General features: G+C 33.4%; 1 long non-coding RNA gene across 1 annotated transcript; it reads left to right on the top strand.

The window, feature by feature from the left end:
• Positions 1–854: 854 nt before the first annotated feature.
• On the top strand, positions 855–3,914 carry LOC136062233 (uncharacterized). Its single transcript, XR_010624041.1, has 2 exons — positions 855–1,293; positions 3,579–3,914. It is a non-coding gene; the product is annotated as an uncharacterized LOC136062233 (long non-coding RNA).
• Positions 3,915–9,245: the final 5,331 nt, after the last annotated feature.

Below are 9,245 nucleotides of genomic sequence, written 5' to 3'. Positions count from 1 at the left end.
TTTGTATATAATTTATACCTTGATATTGATTTTTTTTTTCAATTTTTTTGTATTAGGGAAGTTATGTGTTAATTGATTGATCCATCATTATCAATAGTTAGTGCCTAGTGTGGTTCCTGAGACTTTGCTATTGCTGAATAGTTTTGGAAGTTGGGAAACACTGTTTTAAAGCCGTGTAACAAGGGTGCTTCCAAGTTGGCATCCCTGTTATGAACCCAAAAAAAAAAAAAACACTTAGTGGGTCCTATTTTTAAACTATTGATGCATATCCCACATTTTTTTTCATGAGTGAGGCCATATCCACTAGCTATTCAAAGACCTACCTATGTTGTATTGGTGTGAGAATTATCATTAGAGAGTAGAGAGACTGTGAGGGTACAGTATTAGACTATTAGTAGGAATGAAATTGATTTTGAATTTTTTTTTTTTTGAGAAATAATTACAACATGCTGCTAACTCCACAACTCGAACCCTTTCCCCCCTAGACCCCTAAGCACTTTATGCACTGGGAGGCGCCAATTCAGCTACAAGGCCTTTGGCAAATTGATTTTGAATTTAGTTGAGATGAATGAAATTGATTTTGAATTTATTTTTGACCATAGTAGTCTAATGTGGTTGAATTTAATTGCTATTTATTTTATAGTTGCTTATAGTGACTCTGTTATATTTAATTTCTATAAATATTATTTCTTGTAAATGTCGTCTAATTTTGGTTAGATTTAATGTTTTTTTTTTCCTAAAACTAATGTAGGAAGACATGTATATATGTATATGGGTCATTCTACGGTACCCACCTATTTTTTTAGTGGGTACAGTACCCACCCAAATCTTAGCCGTGTATTTTTACAGTTTCAATCCTGACCATTTATTTAAGTTAAGTAGTAAACCTATTACCGATTGAACGGGTAGTGTATAAATAAAAAACCAAAAAGAAAAGAAAGAAACAGAGAATGAACGATTGGTTAAAAAAAAAAAAAAAAAAAGAGAACGAAAGAGGGCCAAAAAGATGAATGAGAGACCAAGCAAGCAATATTCCACCTTCAGATCATCTGCCACTGTCATTGTTAATCATTTTTTTAGTATTTGAGAAGATGTTTATTTACTTATTTGCTGTGGTTTTTTGGATTGATTTCTTAGCTTCTTCGTGCTGATTCAAATTGATTTTAATTCTGATTCAAATTTCTCGTTTTTGTTTGGCTTTGATAATTTTCTTTTTTTGATTTGAATTCTAGGGTTTTGGAAAAAAATTATCGCTGGAGCACCCAATTTTTGCTATGCTTTTTTGAATTTGTTGTAAGTATTCTATTTTATTCCTGATTTTTTTTTTTTCAAAATTATTGTTTTGTTTTAGGTAATATATTTGATTGATTTTTCTTAGGGTTTCTGTTAATTGTGTAGTTGATGTATATACTGTGTTAATTATGGTTAATAAATGATGATTGAGAATATGCGGTAAGAAGAAGTTGTAATTCCATTGCGACCATTTTAGAGTCTGAAATGCCTTACAATCTGGATCCTTTTGTCCTTGTATGTTGTGGCCCTTGAGCCTTGACGAGTAATTTAAGTCTCATAAACTTTATGTTGTAGTAAATTTTACATTGTTGGATGGTAGAACCACAATGTGGAAAGGAGGGAGGAGTGTATATTATTTATCAAATTTATTGTCAGCATCTTTGCTTCCCTATAAAAGAAAAAGAGAAAAGTCTAAAGGCTTAAGTTTAACGCAATATACGGAAGTTGAGTACAAACTATATTGTGTTCTGTGTTTGGTATTCAAATCGGGATTTTGATTTTTAATCCTTTTCCTCTCTATTTGTTGAAGTCACCCTATAACATGTTACTTTTATTACTAAGATTTGTAAATATCAAATTTCATTTGTGGTTTCATAAGTAATTTCTACTGTTGTTTTATAATGTTCATTTCTATGCATAGATTTGGTTAATGTAGTTCCTGATGAGCAGAACTGATTTGGTCTGGGTGCACAAAGAGGTCGGTATCACTTTGGTTGTTGTTCCTTCTTATTTTTGCAAACCCCTAGTGAGTTTGTAAACTATGAGAATAAAATCTTAAATTTAGTAGGCTTCTTTATTTTTTGGGTTCAAATATCCTCCATTTAATTTTTGTTTCTTTTTGTCCAACTTGTATGTATTACTATGTTATTTATTTGTACACACTATAAAGTTTATAACTTTGTGTTATTTAATTTGCAATGTTTTAGTGGGCATACGTGCTAGGTGTTTGGGAGAATGACTAAATATGTATACTTGCAATTAGCATGCTCTATTTCTGTTTTGTTAAAACTTAAAAACTCTGTGGTCATTGTGTGGTTTAGAACTTTTTAACTTCCATTCGAGTAATATAGACTCATAGACTTTGAAGGAGATAGTGAACCCCATATTTTGTTTTCATTTTAAACTGGTTCCTATCTAATCTATAGGTTTTTTTTTGTTCTCCAAGTCAAGAATATTTCATCTGGGTCTTACTGTTTTTTGTTTTTGTTTTTGTTTTTTTGTTTTCTTGTTTTTTTGTTTTGGCCTTTAAATATAATAAACATGATTACTACTTAGTTTTTGAATTTGATTGAGTTTTCCAGGTTCATATTTCATAGTTTTGGAGATGCTTGAGTCTCTTCCACTCATTGAGTGCAACAACCTGAGAAAAAAAAAAAAAAAAAAAAAAAAAAAAAAAAAAAAAAAAACTGCAGCAACTTGAGGGTTTTTTGATAAACTGCAACAACCTGAGGTTTTTTTGATAAACTGCAGCAACCGGAGGGTTTTTTTGATAAACTGCAGCAACCTATTATTTGTTTGATTAATTGTAGCAACTTGAGATTAGTTCTTTTTCTTCTTCCTTTATTTGGTGGATATATGATGGCTTGAGGGAGATCTACTTTTGGTTGTTGCATTTGGGAGTTTTAAAAAACATTTGATGATTTGTTCTAAAAATGCACACCATGTGTTTGATGTTTTGTTATATAAGCTTTGTAGTAGCCTAGTGGAGCTAGTGTGCCTATCTTATGCAATTTTAACTAACTAATTTACTTAATCATGGAGTAAAAGATTGAAAAAATTTCAATCAAATCTTGATGCAAATAATAGATAGGAGATTGATAATGTTATTTGGGTAGTGTCTTGCTGAAGTGTTATGGCTTCTTTTTCTTTCTCTTTTTCTCCCCTACTCAAAACTTACATTTAATATAAAGTTAAATCATTTTGAAGTCCATGTAACAAGACCAAGCTCTAAAACAGAGCTGAAACATTGATATGCACCTACAATCATTTACATTATTACTCAACTTTTAGATAATAAGAAACCTCTCAATGGTTCATTATAAGATTATATCCTTTTTTTAGCATGTTGTTGTTTACTAGATTTTTTTTTTTTTTTTTTAATTTAATAAACTTATTATATATGATTTTGAATTTGCTAATATTGTCAGGTTGAGCTAGATGAGCCAAAGTTCTTGAATAATAATAGTTATATAAATAAATATCTAAGGCTCTATGCAAAGAGATTTGCTGTTATGAACATCTTTTTTCTTTTTTCAAGCTCTAATAGTCATATCATGTAAATGCAGACATTTCTGTTGCCAGTGGAGTTGCAGAAGGGATAATAAGAAATTCCTACAAGTTAAAAGTTACCTTATTGAGAACTTAAGAATGAATGATCCAGAAATGCATATGCTTTTGATTGTCTCTTTCTCAATTGTTGCCATGATGTTATTCAAATATAGATGTGAACAAGACACATTGTGGTGGATTTCTTTTTAAATGAATTTTTTCCTTTAAAAATGGATTTCTTTGTAGTTTGTCTACTTCTTTTAGATACTTTGCAACAAAAGACCGGCTTGTAGTTCATGAAAGTGAGTTATATATCAACTCAAGTTATAAATATTATGATATGAAAATTACCATATTTAGATCCAAGTGCAAGTAGGTGGTCTGATTTCTTTGGATCATCTACGGCACATACAAACAAAATTAGTGAATTTTGTTATTTCATATGTGAATTTATGGAAAAGTGATTTCTTGGTAAACAAATTGTGGCATATATATGGAATTTTCCCCTTGTCAATATATTAGTGGTATACTTCTCAATGTTAACGAACCTAGTAATCATAATAGATTTAATATATTTAGAAGTAAAATCTACCCCCACCTTATTGTGTTTAATATGTGTAAGTGCTTTGTTAACTTGTTGGAACAACTCATAAAGCCTAGTTTGCCTATCCAAAAATCTATTCAAAAAGGCATTCATGGCTTCACAATGTCATGTAGTCTTGTACCTAGAAAAAAAATGACTTATCATGGAAGATAATCTTTTGTGTGATTGTCCATAATATCTAGATTGATTATGATTGTCCTCTCCATTGATAATGATTATAATGGAACAATAAAAATTATTTTTAGTAATATGATAAATTCATATTTTGCAAGTCCAAGTTGTTACCAATAGCAAATTATTAGTTTGCTATGATGACAGATTTTTACTCATTATCTTGTCAATTAGTTTATCAATGGCTTTTTCATTACCTCATGTATCTATTAAAAATGTTACTAAAATTAAAATGTAGAAGGTTTAAGAAAAATAATAATTGGAAAAAATATTTTATGATCTTAAATTCAAATTTAAATTTAGGTGTCCAAACAATGGAATTTCAAATCCTTCATTATATAAGAAAACCCAAACAAAGAATTTTAAAATTAATAGATTTCAAATCAGGGCATTTTAAATCCTTGGTTCAAAATAATCCAAAATCCAAATGTTTCCATCCAAATGAATTTCAAATATTTCGGTCATTTTTTAGATTCTAAAGGTAATCTGGTCATTATTTAGGTTTTGGGTGGGTTTTGGTAATTTTTTAGGTTTCAAGGTTATTACGGTCATTTTTTAGATTCTAAGGTTTTTTTTTTTTTTTTGTTATTTTCATGTTCTATTGGTATTTCGGTCATTTTATAGGTTTTAATGGTATTATAATCATTTTTTTAGTTTTAAGGGTATTTCGATCATTTTAAAGTTTCAGGAGGTACTTCGATCATTTTTTAGGTTTTAGGGTCATTCAGTCATTTTTTAGATTCTGAGGGTATTTTGATCATCTTTTAGGTTTTAAGAGTATTCCGGTAATTTTAGAGGGTTTCGGGGGTATTTGGGCCATTTTATAAGCTTCAAGGGTATTTCAGTTATTTTTAAGGTTTCTAGTTATTTTGGTCATTTGTGGCAAAAATACTGTCATATGTAATGTTGGTACCACTTAATGTGATAATGGAACCATCAAATGTGAGGAAAAAAAAAAGAACCACCGAATGTGACAAAAGTACAGTCACGTGTGATGTTGGTACTGCATAATGTGTGTACCATAAAATGTGAGAAAAAAAATAATGAAACCACTGAATATGACAAAAATACTGTCACATGTGATGTTAGTACTGTGTTTTTTGAGACTGGTACCATAAAATGTGAGGAAAAAAATGAGGGAACCACCGAATGTGACAAAAGTATAGTCACATGTGATGTTGGTACTGCGCAATGTGAGGATAATACCATAAAATGTGGAAAAAAAAAAGGAAACTACTGAATGTGACAAAAGTATAGTCACATGTGATGTTAGTACTGCGTAACGTGAGGATGGTACCATCAAATGTGAGAAAAAAAATAAATGAACCACCGAATGTGACAAAAGTACAGTCACATGTAATGTTAGTACTGCACAATATAAGGATGACACCATCAAATGTGAGAAAAAATAAGGGAACCACTGAATGTGAAAAAAGTACAATCACATGTGATGTTAGTACTACACAATATGAGAATGGTACCATCAAATGTGATGTTTTGATAGCCTGATATAGCAGGTTGCCTACTGGTGGGTATCGTACCCCCTAAAAAAAAGATGGGGTACTGTAGAATTACCCTATATATATATATATATATTTGTCATACTTTGTATTTTTCTTGAATTGCAAATCAATTATATACTTACTTTTTATATCATTTTTTTTTTCTTTCAGACAAGCCAGCACTCTACCTCTAATATTCCTCATCTGTGACTACCAAAGCCTTTTTAGAATGAATAAGATTCTACAAATTGTTCTTGTTGCTGCAATGTTACCTAGTTTGTTAGTGATAATTGTTGCTGTAAGCCTCCTATGTTATTGCTACAGTGACAAGCTAGAACAAATTATTGAGCACATTAAGGAGAGAGATCAGCTTGCATATGATAGAGGAGGTGCCCTTGATATAGAGGAAGGGGGTGGTGGACATGGATGAAGTGGCAACGATGGAAGTGTTAGGACATATGTGTTCTCACTTGTCAAGAACATATGCCACTTATTTATGTAAATTGGCTAATCCTTTGACAAAACGCACTCTACTTGTAATTGGGTAGTTCTAGATGTTTTTAATACTTCAAGAAACAAGGTTTCAAGATCAAGTGTTGAAGTCATTAAGTCTGTCCAAGAAAAATCAAGCTGAAGTGCAAATTCATTAAATCTCGACACCTACTCGATAGCTACCTCGACACCTGCTATCTATCGAGAATTACAAAATCAGATTTTTTTGATCTGATTTCCTTGGGATCCGTGAATATGCTTTTGGACCTTCTTTTCTCCAAACCCTAAACATATAAAATGATTGTTTTAAGAGCCGTCAAGTTGTACACAAGTTGAAAAAGTATTGAGCAATCTCTGTTCAAGCAAATTGTGATCAAAGACGAAGTTCTTGACCTAGTTCATCTTCTCTGAAGAAGTTGCTGTGCATTTGCACCAAAGGGTTTTGTGACCAAGCATCTTCCAGATCTTCATCGTGTAGGATGAACTGAAAAACTTTGCAGCCAACCTCTCCTTCTTAAGTTGGTGTTTGAAGTCGCATACTGGGATTTGCGCATTGGTTAGTCACGTACTTGGGAGCCGTGCATCAAAGGTGTGAACTGTCGCTACAGATCAAGTCCAATTGGGTATTGGGGTAAGGGTTCAACTGTAGGTTGGTAAGGTACTTGGGATTCATTTACTTGTAACCGCTTGATTTGATAATAGTAGAGTTTCGGGAATGGTGACCTGAAAATCACCCGGTGGGGTTTTTGCCGCGAGGTTTTTCCCCATTAGTAAACAAATCACCGTGTCATTTAATTTTCGTTGCATATTTAGTTTTTGGTGATTTGTTTGTGCTTCGAAGCAATTGCATGATAAATTGATTAATTAATAACTTGGCTAAGTAATTAATTGGTTTAATCATAAGGGGTCATTCAGATTGTGGCCTATCAAGTGGTATTAGAGCAGGCACACTCTAATTAGATTTAATCTTTGCTGTGTTGATCCATTGACCCCTGTTTGTCATGGATAAAGGATAGTCATTAATCATACCTCCTTTATTTGATGGCACTAACTATGCATACTGGAAAGTACGCATGAAAGCTTTCTTGCAGTCTTTAGATGAGAAGGTGTGGTAAGCTATAGAGATTGGCTGGACCAAGCCAAAAGAAGAACCGGCTGATTGGGATGACGCCAAGATCAAGGTGGCAAACTTCAACAGCAGAGCGTTAAATGCCCTATTTAACGCAGTCACCAATGAGGAGTTCAAGAAGATATCCTCAACTGAAACTGCTAAGGAGGCTTGGATCATCCTCCAAACAACCTATGAAGGAAAAAAGGCTGTCAAAGATTCAAAGTTTTAGAGGCTCACTACAAACTTTAAAGAGATTAAGATGGAGGAAGATGAGTCGTTTGATGAGTTCTATGCCAAGCTCAAGGACATAGTAAACTTAGCCTTCAATCTTAGGGAAACCATCCCTGAACCCAAGGTTATAAGAAAGGTGCTCAGATCTCTACCTGAGAGATTCCATTCCAAGATTACGGCAATAGAAGACTCGAAGGATATTGACAAAATTCCTTTGACTGAGCTGGTTGGAAACTTGCAGACCTACGAACTAGGACTATCTAGGATTGGCAAAACGGATAAAAGCAAGAGCATGGCCTTGAAGGCAAAGAGCAGTTATACAGATGAGTCTTCTGATGATGAAGATTCCAAGATGAAGTCCTACATTATAAGGCAGTTCAAGAAGTTTATGAAGAATGCCAATGGGAGGAACTTCGACAAGGACCGCAGACAATTCAGTTCTTCTCAGTTTAAGAGCCAAGACAAAGGAAAGAAGGATACTAAAGATGGCAGTCAGTACACTGTTCCTGTAGGACCAAAGTGTTTTGGATGCCATGGATTCGATCACATGAAGTATGAATGCCCAACATATCTCAAGAGCATTGGGAAAAGTAAGGAACTTGCTGCAACCTTGAGTGATACTGAGCCCGAAGATGATTCTGATAATGAGGATGACGGAATCTTAAATGCCTTCACTGCTATAGTCAATCCTACTGAAGGGATTGTTGAAGAAGTGGATGAAGAAGAAGAACTGGTGGAGTCAAAATTTGAGAATATGTATGATCAAGATGATATCCATTCAGCCTATGAGAAGTTTTACAATCTCTCTAAGAAGCATGAGAAATTGTATAGGCTGGCCACCAAGAAGCTCAGTGAAGTGGAACTTGATCGTGAAGAGTTGTCCACAAAGTTTGATGAGACGAATCAAACTATTAGAGCACTGAGGTTTAAGAACAACTTTTTGGCTGAGAAGACCAAGAAGCTTGAAGCGAAGCTGTCTCAAGTTAGAGCTCAACTAGAAAGGACTTCAAGTTCAAAGCTTAATGAGATGCTAAACATTTAAAAATCTGCTTTGGATCGAACAAGTTTAGGGTATGATCTTTCTTCCTCTCATATTGCTTCTACTAGTGCTACAATTTTTATTTCTCCTGCTAATAACACTGAAACTAAGAACATTAATGTTAAAACGGAATTAGCTAGTGAGAATTTAGACAATGGTAAATCTATCTTAGGAGCAACCCCTAAGCAAGATAAGAAAGATGCAAATAACCCTAGGGCTAAGAAGGCTAACTCTCAAAAGCCTAAACAAAAGAAGCAGCATCTCTGTCATCATTGTGAAGTTGTCGGTCATACTCGACCAAATTGCTACAAGTGACTAGCCACTCAACAGAGCAACAGCATGATAGCATCTAGAAGCCAAAATCAACTTCAATCCTCTCTTGCTCCTCTTAGAGATCTTCTTAAAGCCCTCATGTTCCTTTTGAACTTGAACAGTTTCAATTCTTCCCCCTCACCACCGGTTCAAGGTTTTAATCAAAGGAAAGGTTCTTCCAAGTGTGGAAGAAAAAAGACTCTAAGTGATTTCATCACTTTC

Source organism: Quercus suber, unplaced genomic scaffold, assembly GCF_002906115.3.
Source record: "Quercus suber isolate HL8 unplaced genomic scaffold, Cork oak 2.0 scaffold_393, whole genome shotgun sequence".
NCBI lineage: Eukaryota > Viridiplantae > Streptophyta > Magnoliopsida > Fagales > Fagaceae > Quercus > Quercus suber.
Note: the sequence above shows the minus strand (reverse complement) of the source record. Positions and strands in the feature narration are given on the sequence as shown.